Genomic DNA, 16,072 nt, shown 5'->3' with positions numbered 1-16,072 from the left:
CGCCTATGTATGGACATGTCAACATGGTACTCGGTTTAAGTGACCCCCTAGACATTATTTCATTTTTATACAAGTTTTTCGAGCTATAAAATGCAGTTGGAACGGCGTCTCAAGTCTAAAGATAGTTCCAATCCTCAATTTAACAGAAAATCCATTTATAGGCAAATGGTACAGATTGTATTATAAATAAAATTTTGTATGTGAGTTATTAATTCTCAACAAATTCAAGTACAGCCAGACTGAGGCAAATATTTATTTTTTTAAAAACGCAATAATTGTGTTTCGACGTTTTATAAACAACTCAAATTCATTTAAATTGAATTCGGTGTGCGCTAATAGTATATTATACAACAAGTGCGGTAAAAATTTTTCCGAACGTGTTGCATACTATACTTTTTCTGCAACCGTTAGTTTTTGGGTACATTTTCGCAAAACAAAAAGAATACATTCACTGACATGACCGTCAGAATTGACAAACGTCAAAATGCGAAGCGTGGGAAATATCTCCGATAACATCCGATTGCTCCCAAATCCGTGCGATAAAATCCCGGAAATGTCCGAAGTGGCTCGCATTCATGGGAACGCACGCTAGATCGGTGGGTAATTTTACACACGGGAGTAGAAAATAGTATATTATGCAACAAGTCTGTTAAACGGCATTTGACTCACCAGTTTATTTGACACGAGCGGAGCAAGTGTTTAATAAACGAGTGAGTTAACAAGTTTACCGAACGTGTTGCATACTATACTTTTTCTACGACCGTTAGTTTTTGGGGACATTTTTGCAAAACACGAATACATTCACTAACATGACTGTCAGAATTGACAAACGTCAAAATTCAAGCGAAATATCTCCGAAAACATCCGATTGCTACCAAACCCGTGCGGTAAAATCCCGGAAATGTCCGAAGTGGCTCGGATTCGTGGGAAACGAAACTCACGTGGTAAAGCGACGCTTCCCGCACGCTAGATCGGTGGTTAATTAGGTATTTTACAGACGGGAGTAGAAAAATTGTTTACAATGAATTCATCACAATACATTCGTGCCATGATGATGCTATAATAGAACATTCGGAATTAAAACAAATTGGTTTCTTCAAGCTGCCTTAACTATTTTGTCGATAGTCTTACATGCTTACGACACATTTTCTATAGAATATTTTTATTTATTGTAATTATAAATTTTGTATTGATCCTGTAGAAGAGGTTCTTATATTGTCTAACAATGTATGCCTGTATGTATACCCCCAGGATACGTACTCACATGCTTCACATAATTACTCTCGACAGAATTTCGATGTAAAATTCCAGCTTAAAAGATCGTAACGTTGTTTCGGAATAAAGCCCGAACTGGTCTCTCTCGCACCGTATATTTTGACAGAAACAGCCAGCTTAAACGCAATTTATTTCCCATTACAACAAATCAAACTATCTATTAAACGTGCAAGTTAAATTCGCACACGCAAATCCCGATTATCACGGTGAAATTAACTACTTAAAATCCATTACAGGAACTCTCTGTTGTTGTTAAATCCCCCGATTTAAAACAGATAGATTATTACCTGTTAAATATAATTAATTATAACGATTAGAGTCTTAATAGATCTGTTGAGAAAATAGTTAAAAATATTTTGTACTTATCTATAAAAAATACTTTTTTTATCAATGCTTTTAAACTACTGAGCTGTACATGAAGTAACTAGATTATTAAAAACAGAAAAAAATTAATCATACAGCGACAAACAGAAACGCTCATTCAAAAACTGATTTCGAATTTTGCGAGTCGGTTCGTTATTTCACATCAGTCTAAACCCTCGCGTAGAAGATAGAGCAATAAGAGACTGGAATTGCGGATGTTTAAGCACCCGTTGATCTTGATAAGTTCCCAATCATTCGGAACAGCAACAGTTTGCTATTCTGTTTCCAGACAATATCTTAATATAAAGTTCTCCAGACGATACACCGTTTTTACAACATTCTATAGACTTCGGAATGAGTTTAAGCGGGAGGGACCACATCACAAGACAGGGCCGTATTTAAGATGTCAACCGACAAGGACTGTTGTATTTTAAGGGTAGCGAAATTTTCTATGATTAAACTGTTATATTAATTCATATTACTGTGCTTTTTATAAATCTTCCTAAAAGAGTTCCTACTTGAGGTGGCTCGATTTCAAGTTTCATTTTCCAGATTAGATGGGATGATCTCCTCTATTAAAAACACATTAGAAAGCTTAAACTGATTTCCAATTTAAGGGTTTAAGATAATGTTTTCCCAGTATTTTCTCGGCCGTCGAAGCTTAGATATTTCTATTTCGTCTTGTGTTTGTAACTAGTAATTAACAACTTACTGTTATTCAATTGTTTTTCAAGACAAAGTGTGCCATTTTTATTGAGAGACCATATACATTTTATTACAATTTATTTCCTACCAAATACTAATATTATTCAATTTTGTTAGTCTTTTGCGATGTCCAGCGACAACACGTTGAGATTGTGGCCGAGGATGTAATAATCTAATGTAATGAACATCCACCAAATTCAAATGGATTAAAGACTCCGACACATTGGCGGTTACTGCCAAAATTATAATTTTAAATGTGTTTCTGTTTCTGAAATCGACGTCTGGGGAAACTGAAGCCATAAAATTAAGGTCCGATATGACGAAAACACCGTATGCCACAGTACGTGTCCATAAAGTCTACTGGACATGCACCGTGCCGAAATAGTGAGATGGCTGATATTTGATGCGTAAAGTTGTCTTCTTCTACGATATCAATTTTAATTTGATAGGACTGATATGGAGACAGCTGAAACCCAGTTTAAGAAAACACAACTTCGCGCCGAAATTTATTTCTGGGACAATAGAATTAATTAGAAGAGGACTAGAAAAAATATCTGCTTCTAATTGAAAAAAATGTGTAGAATATGGCATCGAAGAAGAAAATGTTCACAGAAGGAGGGAGGACGAGTCCAGTGACGGTAGTGATGATGATTTTGATGTCGAATAACTTTTTTTATTTAAATATCCTAACATTGTTTTACAGCTAACTTTATTACTTGATTTATATTTACAATACACATTTTAAAGCAAGAATGGCTTTTTCACTGCATGGACTAATAATAATCGAGGAATCTCATCGAAGATATTCTACACAAATTCGTCAGCTTTCAACATATGTATGCACGAAGTTACCATATCGTACGGTTCTGGAACGTCATTTTGGAATTGCGAATCTATTTATTGAGTGTTACAAAGAAGAACCCAAGCGAGGTATGCCTGCGGTTAGACCGTCATAAAAATTTACCAAAGTTAAATACCAGATTATGTCGTAAAAACGGTACATCGTTTGGCGAACTCTACCAAGGTTTCCCTCGGCCTGATTTGTTGTTATTCCTCGAGATCATTTCGGAGATGTCTCCGACGTCTTTACCTCCACCGTTATATAGCTTGAAACTTAAGTGCCTTGTGTGAGCGAAAGAGTATCTAGATTGTTGATAGTATGAGATACAGTTTTGCGATTTTTTAAAAATAAATATATAACCAATTCAGCAATACTAGTATTAGTTTTAATTTAGAAAAAAAAATGGATAGAATTTTGAAATATATTATGGAATATAACTTCTAAACAGCCATGTACTATTTCTCGAAAATTGTCTTTTTGCGTATCTCTATTAATAAGGGTGGTGGGCGAGCTATCAAATTTTTTTAAAGTTACCATCTTCCACAGATTGTATCGTATTAAAAAGATCATTCTGAGCTTGTTCACGAAAAAATGTTTAGAGTCATGTAGTTTTTATATAAATAGTTGTTTTCTTTCTGGCGTTCATTCCAATTGCACCAAAGCTGTCGTCTAGTTGATAAACAATTATGATTTCATCACGATCAACAACACTGGATGTTTGAGTTATAAACCTGGTATTTTACAGACATGTGCAAAATATGCTAAAAAGAAGTGAAAATGTTAAAAAAAATTAAATTAGTAAGGACAAGTGAAAATCCCTAATTTCGTGAATTTATTATTGGTACATTTTACATAATAAGTGAATATATATATATATATATATATATATATATATATATATATATATATATATATATATATATATATATATATATATATATTCTCACGTATTGATTCACGGATGGAAAAATGTGATGACACTATACTCCGGGATATCATCCGTTCGCTCGTTGAACTCCGACTGGAATCCTGCATCCGACTGGAATCCTGCAAATCCTGCATCCTGCATATATATATATATATATATATATATATATATATATATATATATATATATATATATATATATATATATATATATATATATATATATATATATATATATATATATATATATATATATATATATATATATATATATATATATATATATATATATATATATATGTACTATGATTTCATATATATGATTCATATACTTATTATTATTATTTGCTCAGCCAATGCGACTCTCAAACTACGACTACGACATCACAGCGTGTATATTTAAAAGCGTTTAAACAGTTGTCTTAATTTTAATAGTCAACCGTTGATTATGGGAAACGCCTGCGGATGACGATTAAAGTTTATATTTCGAAACGTTCGCGTATAAACAGACACTAAATAAACGCCCATCACAATCGCGATATCGCGTTACGGCATTGCAAAAGTCTAAAATCTGCATATCGATTCGAATCGCATAACCGTGGTAAATACAAACTACAAACTGATCGCGAATTATTTAACTTCGTTGTGCCTGGTGGGATGTGTGGTAAAACGAAAAATTCACTTCGATCGCGGTAAAATTATTCAAATTGTATAAAACGAGAGGTGGGCGAGCGGAATCAATTGAAATTTTTGTTGGTGTCGGTCGCTATTTCGTTATACCATATAGATACATAATTGAAATTTGCACGAAATTCCCTATTGGGGCGGGCGCGTGACGTTAGCGTAATGGCGGGGGATGGAGCGGGGAAACACTGCGTTAACCGAGTTTTACATTCAAATTCTTGGATTTCGTGCCTGTTTCTCTCCCCTACCCCTTCGCCGCTATTTTCTGTCGGACGTTTTGGTCGCTCGTGCCTAAATTGTTTCGTGAACGGACCATTTTTACGAAGGAAATCCGCAATTCGGTTAGGACGTCGGGCAGATCAGCACGACGTGCTTCATATTTGTTAAAACTTTTTTGTTGATAAAGTTTATCCAGAATAAACCAATCTTCTACTAGTACGCTACCGGTGTTGAACACCACTGACGCTCGGGTTTTTCTTCTTCTTCTTAAATGTACTTTTATTTTTTTATTAATCAAGCGAATAAATGACAATGTTATTCCAATAGTAGTCCATTTCTCAAAGCGAGTTGTAAGCTCCTCCACATTAATTTAATGTAAAATTCTATTTTTTATAAAAAGGCGTCAGTCAATAAGGCAGTATATGTTTCGAGCACTCAAGTGCTCATCTTCAGGTAACGCCTAAAATAGCATACTTGCAGTATCAACTAACCGAGCGGTGAAGGTTTGAAAATCGTTCAAATATAGAAAATAAAACAGCACTCCACCTTGAGCAAAAATCGGAAACTAACATGAAGGAAGTAAAAACGCATATGAGGTTTATACCATCTTACTTGTCATTTTATGTATCCTTTGTTCTAACAAAAGATCTACATTAATAATTTTTTATTTTCTTTTTGTGAGAAAAAAGTGAATGGAGGGTTCTGATTATTGTCCAGGACCAAAAGTACGCTACTACGAACGCTGTTAAGAATCCGGTATAGGGACCTCCATATTATATGAGTTGTTGGCGACAGCACATCTGGACTGCGTAACGTTAGCAGATATAGCCATTTGGATCGCCAACCTTCGCGGGGAGATGACGGCATAAGAAGAATGGTCAATATTAGGAACAGTAGGACTTATATAAGATTCTGTAAAGCATTCGCACTACTTATTGTTATGCTTGAAGGTGATTCAGTAGAAATATTAAAAGGATGTCGAATTTCCATTGTCTTTATTTTTAACTTACAGTTAAGTTACAGTTAGGTTAAAAATAAAGACAATGGAAGTTCCACATCCTTTTAGTATTTCTACTTATTGTTATGTTAATCAACCTACGAAACAAATGGCATAAAGCAACTGCATATCTTCAGGACGGTTTTGTATACCTGTAGGTACATACAAGTCTTTTAAACTAACCAAAACTTCTGAATTCCTCCTGCGTCGCTTGTTGTTAATTCGAACTTGCTAACGTTTCGTCAATCATTCTGTTGGCTTCTTCGGAGCTTAATTGAAACTGGCTCACATTTTACTCTGTAGTTGCTTATATATTGTTTGAGGGGGCGGAGCTAAATGAGGGCCATATTGGTAACAAGTAAAGACCTGAGTCGCGGTTAAGATTGTTTAGCTGCTTATAGATTTCTATAGACTCTCGGATTTTTTGTTGGTAGAAAAATTAATTACATGCAAGAATTTTAGTATATATAACTGCTGATGAATTTATTTGTATGAGTCTTAAGGCTCTTTCATGTTCTTTGAGCCTAGTTGATATGTTTGGTCCGGCTTCTCCAATGTATTCTTTGCCGCATCACACCACTTGTCCAAAAATCTCTCAACATCTTCGACACATCAAAGACAAAATTCCAATTGAGACGCCAGGAATTTACAGCATTCCATGCATATGCGGTAAAGAATACACTGGAGAGGCCGGACGAAAAATATCCACTAGGCTCAATGAACAGGAAAGAGCCTTTACGCTAAGACAAATAAATGCAGTCGCCGAACACAATCACGAAACCGCATATAAAATTTTATTCGATAAAACTCAAATTCTTGCTTGTAATCAATTTTTATACCAACGAAAAATTCGACAGTCTTTACCTGTCACCAATATAGCAATCAGTCATCCGAGGTAATGGTTATGCTCCTCAAATAAGCAATAATAGTATATAAGCAGGCACAGAGTAAAATGCGACCCAGCTTCAGTTAAGCTCTGAAGAAGCCAACAGGATGATTGGCGAAACGTTAGTAAGTACCACTCAACAACTGGAGCAGGAAAAATCCACAAGTTTTGTAATTAGCATAACAGTAGCCTGTGCGAGTTTCTTGAAAAAAAAAAGTAATTTAATATGTTGAGAAAAAGTCTAACAGGACCCAATAATTGCCCAGGCCCCTGATGTTGTCTACTTTTGGAGACTATGAAGATCGCTCTAATTTTGATACACACTTCAAATAAGTCTGTACAATTTTAAGTTGCCAGCGAATTTCTCGAATTGACAATAATTAAGGCAATGTTTTATTTGATCGTACTAAACGGTAAATAGTAAAGGTCCCAGATGGGAACTCTGCGAAGCGCCAGAAGAGGGGGTAAAGGGTAAAAATTTAAATTCCTGAAGTGAAAGATATATTTTCCAATCGTGTCCAGGAATATTCCGGCCACACCGCATCCAATTAAAATAAATATTAATACATAAACAATAACTAGTAGTTAAAATATAGAACAATAAAATTGAACGTCATCTGTCTGGCCGACGTTATACGTAGAAGAAAAAACACAATAAACTAAGATGACAGTGTACTGTCCCCCGTTTCGTTGGCATCGAAGGAGGGTGCGTCCTCTCGTTCTACCGTGCTCAAGCCTTTTATTAAACTTTTGCCAGTGTCACAAACTTTATGACACATTAATCAAAGATGGAACTTAAATTACCCCGAGAAGAATTTCGGTACACCGTCACACTGCTGGCGAGGATAAATATCCTTTTCCTACTTTGTTTGGGTTTTTCTTCTTATTAAGCCCGTGTTATAAATTGCTTAAAATAATAGAACGATCCATTTGTTAGCGCGCTTAAAAGTTACGCGACGCGACAAGATACGAGGCGAATTAATTGAATGAGACGGCAGAACGAACTCTTAAAGGGTAAAAGCAAATCACGACTGAAGAAAAAGAAATTCGCTTAACCCACGCGTACGTTCGTTGTCGTCCGCCTGAATGAGAGGTGTGTCGGTGTTAATCTAGGTCAATTTTGTTATAATTAGCGTTTTTTTCGAACTCTCTCATTTTTTAATATTCTTTGTCATCGGGGGCGTAGCTCAGATGGTAGAGCGCTCGCTTAGCATGCGAGAGGTACCGGGATCGATACCCGGCGCCTCCAAAAATTTTTTGCAGAATAAATTTTAAAGTTTTTGTAAATTTTGCAAGGAAGACGCCATTAAAAATCCGGTATGAACGAAAACGTCAGAAAATAAGTGTTAGTAATTTTAAAGTATAAAGTTTGTGGGTCTACAAAACATTCGCATTTCAGATACACGATTTTATCTTTTATAAAATTTTCGTTATCTTTATCTTTATTCTTCTTCTTCATTCTTCATACGTTACTAAGCCAAGAAAACTCAATGAGAAAGTTTGTTCGACGACAGCTCACAAAGTATACCAATATGGGGGGGGGGGGGCTTGTAGCAACTTTGTAAGTGAAAAGATAAATTCAATCGGGTACCTACATCAAGGGAGAAGGGATAGAAATATCGCGACCAAAAAAAATTCTATTCCAATAGGCAAACTAGCCTAAAAGGCAAGTCAAATAGGCAATCGTAGAGAGCCATGCCTAAGATCAAAACGAATCAATCCATCGGTCATATTTAAAGCCAAGCTTTGAAAGGAAGGCAGTAAAAATAATAAATGCAAAATTTGCCAAAAAGAGGAGGAAACAGCCATGCATGTTATGCCAATGTGAAGGCATACGGAGCATCGTTTCATCTGCTGGAAGTAATCAAACCAGAGGCAACGAGCTACATAAAGGCTCTATAGCTACGGAGACGGACACAAAAGATTATTTGGATCGCAGTCGCGTATCCCAATTTGAATCTTGAATCTTGATAATAAAGTGATGCTCTCACCAAGCCCTTCAAAATAACGATAGTACATAAATGGACCATCAAAAAATATATAAAAATAGAATTCCGACAATCGACAATCTGCTAACTGCGGACTTAGCCTAATGGCAGTTAAAGAAAAAAGTGAATACAAAATCTGTCAAAAAGAGGAGGAATGGCAACAACCTGAAAATATCGAGTCACTATCGAAGCTTTGAACTCTAATCAGAAAGATAAAAAAAACTACGAATGGAGTCACAATAAATTCAATGGATCACTATGACACCTAAGTCAAGAGTTAAATCTCCCAATTGTAATCGGTAATGTATTGGCAAAGGCGGTAAACAATACAAGAAACAAAAATACTGGGCAAGGTATAACCTAAATTATTCGCTGTGAAATTACCATACTTTGATTTGGAGCGCGTACCGGATTATGTTAATCGGCCAAATCTTGCCGCAGCGAGCGCTATTATTTAGGTTCGCGACGTTGTTTATCATTTCCAGGGTATTATAACGTTGCGTTGCTCGGGAGGGGCGATTTTGTGCATGAACACTCGTGTCATCAGCCGGATCATTTATCCTTATAATATAATTCGCATCATGCGCAACCGATTCTGAATCCGGAACGAACAAACATCGGTTTCCGGCGCGCATTTCCCGTAATTAGCTGTTCAAATTTTGTTGTTGCGACAAAAAGGCCGTATTTACCAGCCGCTTTTGGTGTGGCTCGACGGCTCAGTGCCGTGTTAAACCTGGGGTGGCGAAGGAACACGCATGATTAACATGATACGGCGTCTAACGAGTCTGGTTTCCGGATATTGATCACGGATTAGGTGGCAGTTTCAACCCCCTCCGGCTTTTAAATATTTAATAAGGATCGGGGCAGCAGCAGCTGTTTCCTTGAACTAGATCCATTCGCCATATAAGATAAAGTAATTTTAATGTTACTAGTATTACTGTTTAGTCAGTACGTAGATCTCGAGTGCCTAAACGAAGACAATTAGATAGGGGTTAGACCATAACTACTAGGCATATGACTGTGCAGGAACTCGTGAAGCAACTATGTACATTTTTTTTTGAGAAGGTCCATTATCTACGAAAATATCATTGCCACCTGCGGCGCATCAATTGTTACCGTAGTAGAGCCACTATATTATCTTATAGCTATATGGGTTAGACCGATAATTTATCTGTAGGTACGGCACTGGTTATTCAAACTCTCGTCGACCGTACCTGATTGAAATTTTCGACTTCGTCGGGCCGACATATTATGGTTTTAAGTTGGAACCACTGGAGCTGCAATTGGGACACTCTTTGTTCCTCGCCTCTGCTAATTTGGGTGACAATTTGATGAGTTCTCGAGTGGCACCAAGATGTACAAAATATACAATATGATGTTCTCTGCATGGTTTTATGAATGAAAAATGACGAAATAAAGACTGAATACCGAATCTTTTTCAAGCCTTAAGATATCTAATGTAGGCACGCTTTGTTCCTCGTTTAACTGGTAAATCTTACGCTGTATTATGTCTTGATCTCTTTGATCTACACTCGCATCGCTTCTTTTTTTCTTCGCTGAAATGGGATTATTCACAATTTGTCATACAGTTGATGTTGGAATTTTCGTCAATGTGGCCGTTTCTTCTAAAGATGCTTGCTTGCTGATACCACGTTCAATGAGAGAGTCAAATAAACATTGTTTATAACTTCCTTAGTCTCAATAGAATAGTGTTTTCTACATTTGGACGGGACCATCTCCTGAGATCACTAGACTCGCACATAATTTGCATAATTCGCACACGATTCAACACACGCTTATTACACACGAACTAATAAACTGAAACTAAGTAGTATACCAAACCAAAGAATATTAAACACAGGTAGATATAAAATTATTTTCTAATACGGACTACAATTTTACCTGAATTTAAATTCCGAAACTTTAAGTAATAATCTTGTTGCATTGTACGTTAATGGCCACCCTTGGATAATCATTCCCATTCAAAAGCAATTGGTCACTTTCTTATATCTGTGAACAGATCATATCTTACATGTTGGTAGGTCACCTTAAGTGACCAAAGGTTTAATTCCCAATTGTCAAATGTGACCATCAACACCCAAAATAATAGCAGAATATTATTTAAATGCGGACCCTTCGAGGTCTGTTTTTTTTTTTTAATATTTTACATTAGAGGAAGGAGTAAATGTCACGAGAACAAGGGAAAAGAGACCTGCCCCTTCAAAATAATTAGAACTTTAAGACGCGAACTGGATGGTCGAGCCACTTAAAAGATAAATGAGATCGCATAGCTTTGTAATGAAACTCCCCTAAATTATTAGACTATTTTTTTTGTAGCGCGTTAATTCGCATTGTTTCGTGAATGTCATTCGAAATTCTTGACCCAACTTCCTGCCCGATGTTTATAATTTCGCGGTCTTTTATCGTCTTAAGAAAAATTAACATAGATATTGCGGAGCGCCTAAAACTTGTTAAGTAACTTTATCCGTAAAACTTTAAACACAAAATGGAGGCGCGTAAACGTTTTCGAAACTGTTTTATAAAGCTTTAAAAGCGCTCGTTTATATGGCGGATACATTAATAATTATTTTCATAAAGCAAAGAGGGGCTTAACTCAGACTTTATGAAACATACATAAATTATTTGAGGGCTTCTGGTCGATCGTATTCGTAAGTAACATTTATAGCCGCGTACTAGCTAATAAAATATTGTGTTGGAATGAACGAAAAAGAAAAATACATTTTCAATAAAAAAAATAGTAAAAACAATATCAAACTGAAAAAAAAAATGGTGAAAGAAAAAAGGAAAGTAGGAAACTACAAAGATCCGCCAATAATGAATAAATCAATAAAAGCAGAGACAACAGCAATTTTTCACCAAAGCAAAAATATAAATTAGTAATGTTGCATTCATATATAAATACTTATTACTCCTATATCGTCTTTTGGGGAGGGAATACCGTTCTAAAAACAACATAATAATTGATTTTCCTTTTCCTTATTTTATAGGTACATAATTTATCTAAGCGATTGATAAAAGCTTTAGCTAAAATAAGTATTTTTTGCAATTTCTTTTAATTTATAAGCTTGGTAGGAAACGGAAATATTTATAATATATAAAAAAAAACTTTAATCATATTATAGATAAGTTAAAACCCTATTCGAAAGCGTTTTAAAATAACACGCATTTATTAAAAAAAAAATCACCATTAAATGCTCAAAAAGCATATTTTTGGAAAACTCTGATTGTGATTCGACTTTTACAGACATGTATGCTAAAATCAACTAAAACTTGCTTCGCTCTCTAGTTTAATACTAAAAAAAATAGAGATCGAGATGACGAAAGCAGAAAATTTAATAATATATTTTGAAAATATAAAAATACGAAACCTATACAACTCATATTAAAACAAATCACACAGTTTGTTAAATCTGTTTCGCACACGGCATTCAAATATTATTTTGAATTTTTCCCAATTTTTTGAAAACGAAAAAATATCTGGGCTAATCCTTGGATGGACCCGCGTTCTTTTTCAAACTGCAGCTGGCCATTAAAATACTATGCGACGCTTTCGCGTAAAAACCTTGTAAGTTAATTACCGCGCTAGACAAATTTATATTTGTTTGTCCTTTGCAGGGCCTAATTAGCATGCGTCGCAAGTTCCGTAATAAACCGTGAGATACCAAGTCGTCTGAATTTATAGCCGTGAGTGCCAGAAAACACTGACATAAATGGGAATTACGTTTTTACGCCCTGTTTAGTTTGGACGAAATCGAGCATCGAGTGTTAGTACTGCCAAGTATGATTATCATTGCGTATACAATCTGAATACTTATGCATGATGTGTCTTAAAGTATATCGTTTTAAATAGCAATAAATATTGTTTTCAAAATATAAAGCTTAAATATTACATTATGTACATAGTACTATAAAAAAAACGATGACACTAAATATAACACAAATTATCAATAAATAAGTAAATTTGTATTCAGAATCGGTATGCTCCATTTGTTCAGCTAAATAAGTGGTCCCCAAAGTTTTTTTCTGGCACTTTCAACATCTGACTAGTTCCGGTTAACTTCCTGCTAACCTTAAACCTCGTCTAGTCTTCCGTGAACCCCTTTCAACATGAATATCATTCTTGAATTGCACTCTTTGAATTTGATTACTTCGTGGTTTTTGTAGCAGGTGGTTGTGATAATTTGCGTTATCCATTACAATAATATCCAATAATATGATAATATATTTACATATAACTGACTCTAAAACAGTGTTAAACACTGATACCGAAGCTTTAAATTACAATCAAAATAAAATAATTATACATTAAGCTAATTCTTTTTAAGTTTAAGTAGAAAATGTAGGTATACCATGATCAGAAATATTGTGTTTTTACAACCGACTCGGTGATTAACTTTGCCTACTGTTTATTACTTCAAAACCGCAGCCCCTTATAGAACACCGAGCAGACCCCTACCAGTAACCATTTCAGGACCGTCCTATGAATTTATGGACCTACGCTAACAAGCCGGATATAAGTTTTCAATCTTTTTCGTCGAGCAATTCTTGAAACATACATAAAAAAATTAATATAAAGTAACAATTTATTACATTCTATTTCATTACATTTCTACATAGTATCATGATTAATATACAAAATATTAAATATAATAATAATAAAGTATCAGTCTATTAAAAAATCTTGATAATTAAAAAGATCTAGTCGTACGGAGCAAAAGTCCCCTGAGGTAGGTCGATTTCCAGTTGAGTTTGCCTATTAGAAATGCTGATCTCCTATATAAAAACATATTAGAAAGCTTAAACTGATTTCCATTTTAAGGGTTTAACATAATGATTCGAAAATATTTTCCTAGGAAAATCTTATGTAAATAATTGATTTTCACACAGTACGTGATAATAATCGAGGAATCCCACCGATGAAACTCTACACAAATCCGTCAGCTTTCATCATTTGAATGTAAGTACCGAAGTAGAGTACTGGAACGTCATTGTGGAATTGCAAATCTATGTATTGAGTGTTACAAAGACAAACCCAAGTGAGGTAGGCCTGCGGTTAGACCTTCATAAAAATTTACCACAGTTAAATACCGGATTATGTCGTAAAAACGGCATATCGTTAGGAGAACTTTACATGATTATCTATTTGTGGCCATATCTAATATCGAGGCCGACCTTACCAAAGACTTGATATCCCTGAATTATGTGGCTAAAAAAGTTGAGTTAAGCTTTATTTGACCGAAACTGTTGTATCTCAGTCAAGTAGCAATATCTTGTTTCATATTTTGATAAAAATTGAAATTGGGAAAACATTTTAATTATTAGTAGAGATTTTTAAAGTAGAAAAAAGATAATTGCAATTTTTTGTTTTTTTTTTGCTTATGAAATTGAACAATATTGCAAATAATTATTTTAAAAAATGTATTTTCGCAGACAATGTAGCTTTTGCAATTTGCAAGCAATTTTTCGATAAAAAATAGGGCGTATTAGCAAATCGGCACATCAAGCCGGTACTTGGAATAAAAATAACCAAATCTACACAAAGTGGCAACAGGCCTTTTCCATTTTCATGTCCTATTTCGGCACAGAAATCAATTTACCTAATTAATATATCAACGGAAATACAAACCAATAATTATAATGTTCTTGGATTTTAAGTTGGCCGGATTAAATACAAAATATATAGAATACAAGATGACATAGGAATTGAAGGTAAAATTCAAGTGCCCAAATGTCTCTAATACATTGATTATATTTTTTAAATTTAAAGTGTGCCTTTTGGCTAATTATTTCTGGTAGGTGTGAAACATTATCACTGGTTGACGACATTTTTACTAAAATTAACCAACTTTTAGATGCATACTCCAAAACTTTTAAAATAAGACTATTTGGAATAAGCGCTTATTGCCTTTCATAACATTTAGACAAGGCAATAAACCTACTAAGAGGCGGTCAAGATGTTTTTTTTTTACTTGGTTCTGGTAACTTGGTGCCGAAATGTTTATATCACAAGCGTCAGTAAAAAGGGTTTCATCACATGTCCGGAGACTTTGTGCCTATATGGGGCACGCCCAAAAAATGCAAAGGAGTCCAGGACGTAATGATGGTAATAATAGCTAATAAACAGCAATTTCGGGGCAGGCTTTACTGTAATTAAAGGCTTTTATCCTAGTGTGTTTGCTGATGTGTTTTTCTGCACTTAATTATATAGGCATAGCATTGAATAAATATCTACGTATTCACTACAGGGCGTCCGGAAGCTGTTTTCTATTGAATTTTGTACGGCGTTGATCAAAATACCCCAGCAAATCAATCATCCCCAATTCACTCAAGTGCCCTTCATATGGTTTGTCTCAAAGTATACGCTGTTGGCTTTTGACGGACTCTCCCTCGTAAAATAGTTACCACTCTCAAACCTATTATCATCAGATAAATTTCGAACACGTGTCGGCTGATATTCAATGTCAGTGCTAGCCGTGCGTTTCGAAAAAGCTTCTTACAATAGTATACGTCAAAAGAAATACGATGCTTGAAATGGGCATTCTCGATAATTCAATAGCTTAATACTTATCGTAGATGTTACTATTCTACTGGCACAAATGGATACCTGCAAATATAATGGAAATATAATTGTAGAGATTTTGATTGGGCATTTTCAAGAATAAGCACTCACGTATCTTCTTCGTTTTCCATTCCTTCCGAAGGAGATTTTTGTACCTCCGTAACACTGGAATAAACGATGTTCTAAATTACACCTGTTACGTTTCGCACGTGGATATAATTAAAAATGCAATTCTGCGCACACCGGCGTAATTAATGGGCGACAACTGTTTACCAATTAGGCAACTCGTTGTCTGGTAACGCTGTAATAATAAAACCCCGGCCAGACTCCATTAAATTAAGCCCCGTCCGTAAGGGAGATGATGGCGGTCCTTCCTGTCACAACAACGGATCTGCGTTTGCTCGGGCGCTACTTCTACGAACAACTAAGCGACGACTACTGAGCAAACAACGATAGCGGAAAACATTTTGACCGCCCCGAATCAAGTCTAAGCCCCCCGTCGGCGACAAAGCTCTCTCCGGTCGGTCTTGATTTTTTCTATCTACCCTATTCTGTTACGGAACGACGGAAATTGAATTTCGTTAAAAAATAATGTGATTTTTTTCGA

At 35.2% G+C, this 16,072-nt stretch overlaps 1 protein-coding gene and 1 non-coding gene across 6 annotated transcripts in view; one reads left to right on the top strand and one right to left on the bottom strand.

Moving 5' to 3' along the window:
* Positions 1–16,072, bottom strand: part of LOC132700655 (liprin-alpha-1) — a 148,171-nt gene that overhangs the window by 27,741 nt on the left and 104,358 nt on the right. The window lies entirely within an intron of this gene.
* Positions 8,074–8,146, top strand: Trnaa-agc (transfer RNA alanine (anticodon AGC)). The gene has a single exon. It is a non-coding gene; the product is annotated as a tRNA-Ala (tRNA).

The sequence above is a fragment of the Cylas formicarius genome, unplaced genomic scaffold (genome assembly GCF_029955315.1).
Source record: "Cylas formicarius isolate icCylForm1 unplaced genomic scaffold, icCylForm1.1 PGA_scaffold_4__25_contigs__length_36172078, whole genome shotgun sequence".
NCBI classification, from domain to species: Eukaryota; Metazoa; Arthropoda; class Insecta; order Coleoptera; family Brentidae; genus Cylas; species Cylas formicarius.
This window is presented reverse-complemented; position numbering and strand designations above follow the sequence as displayed.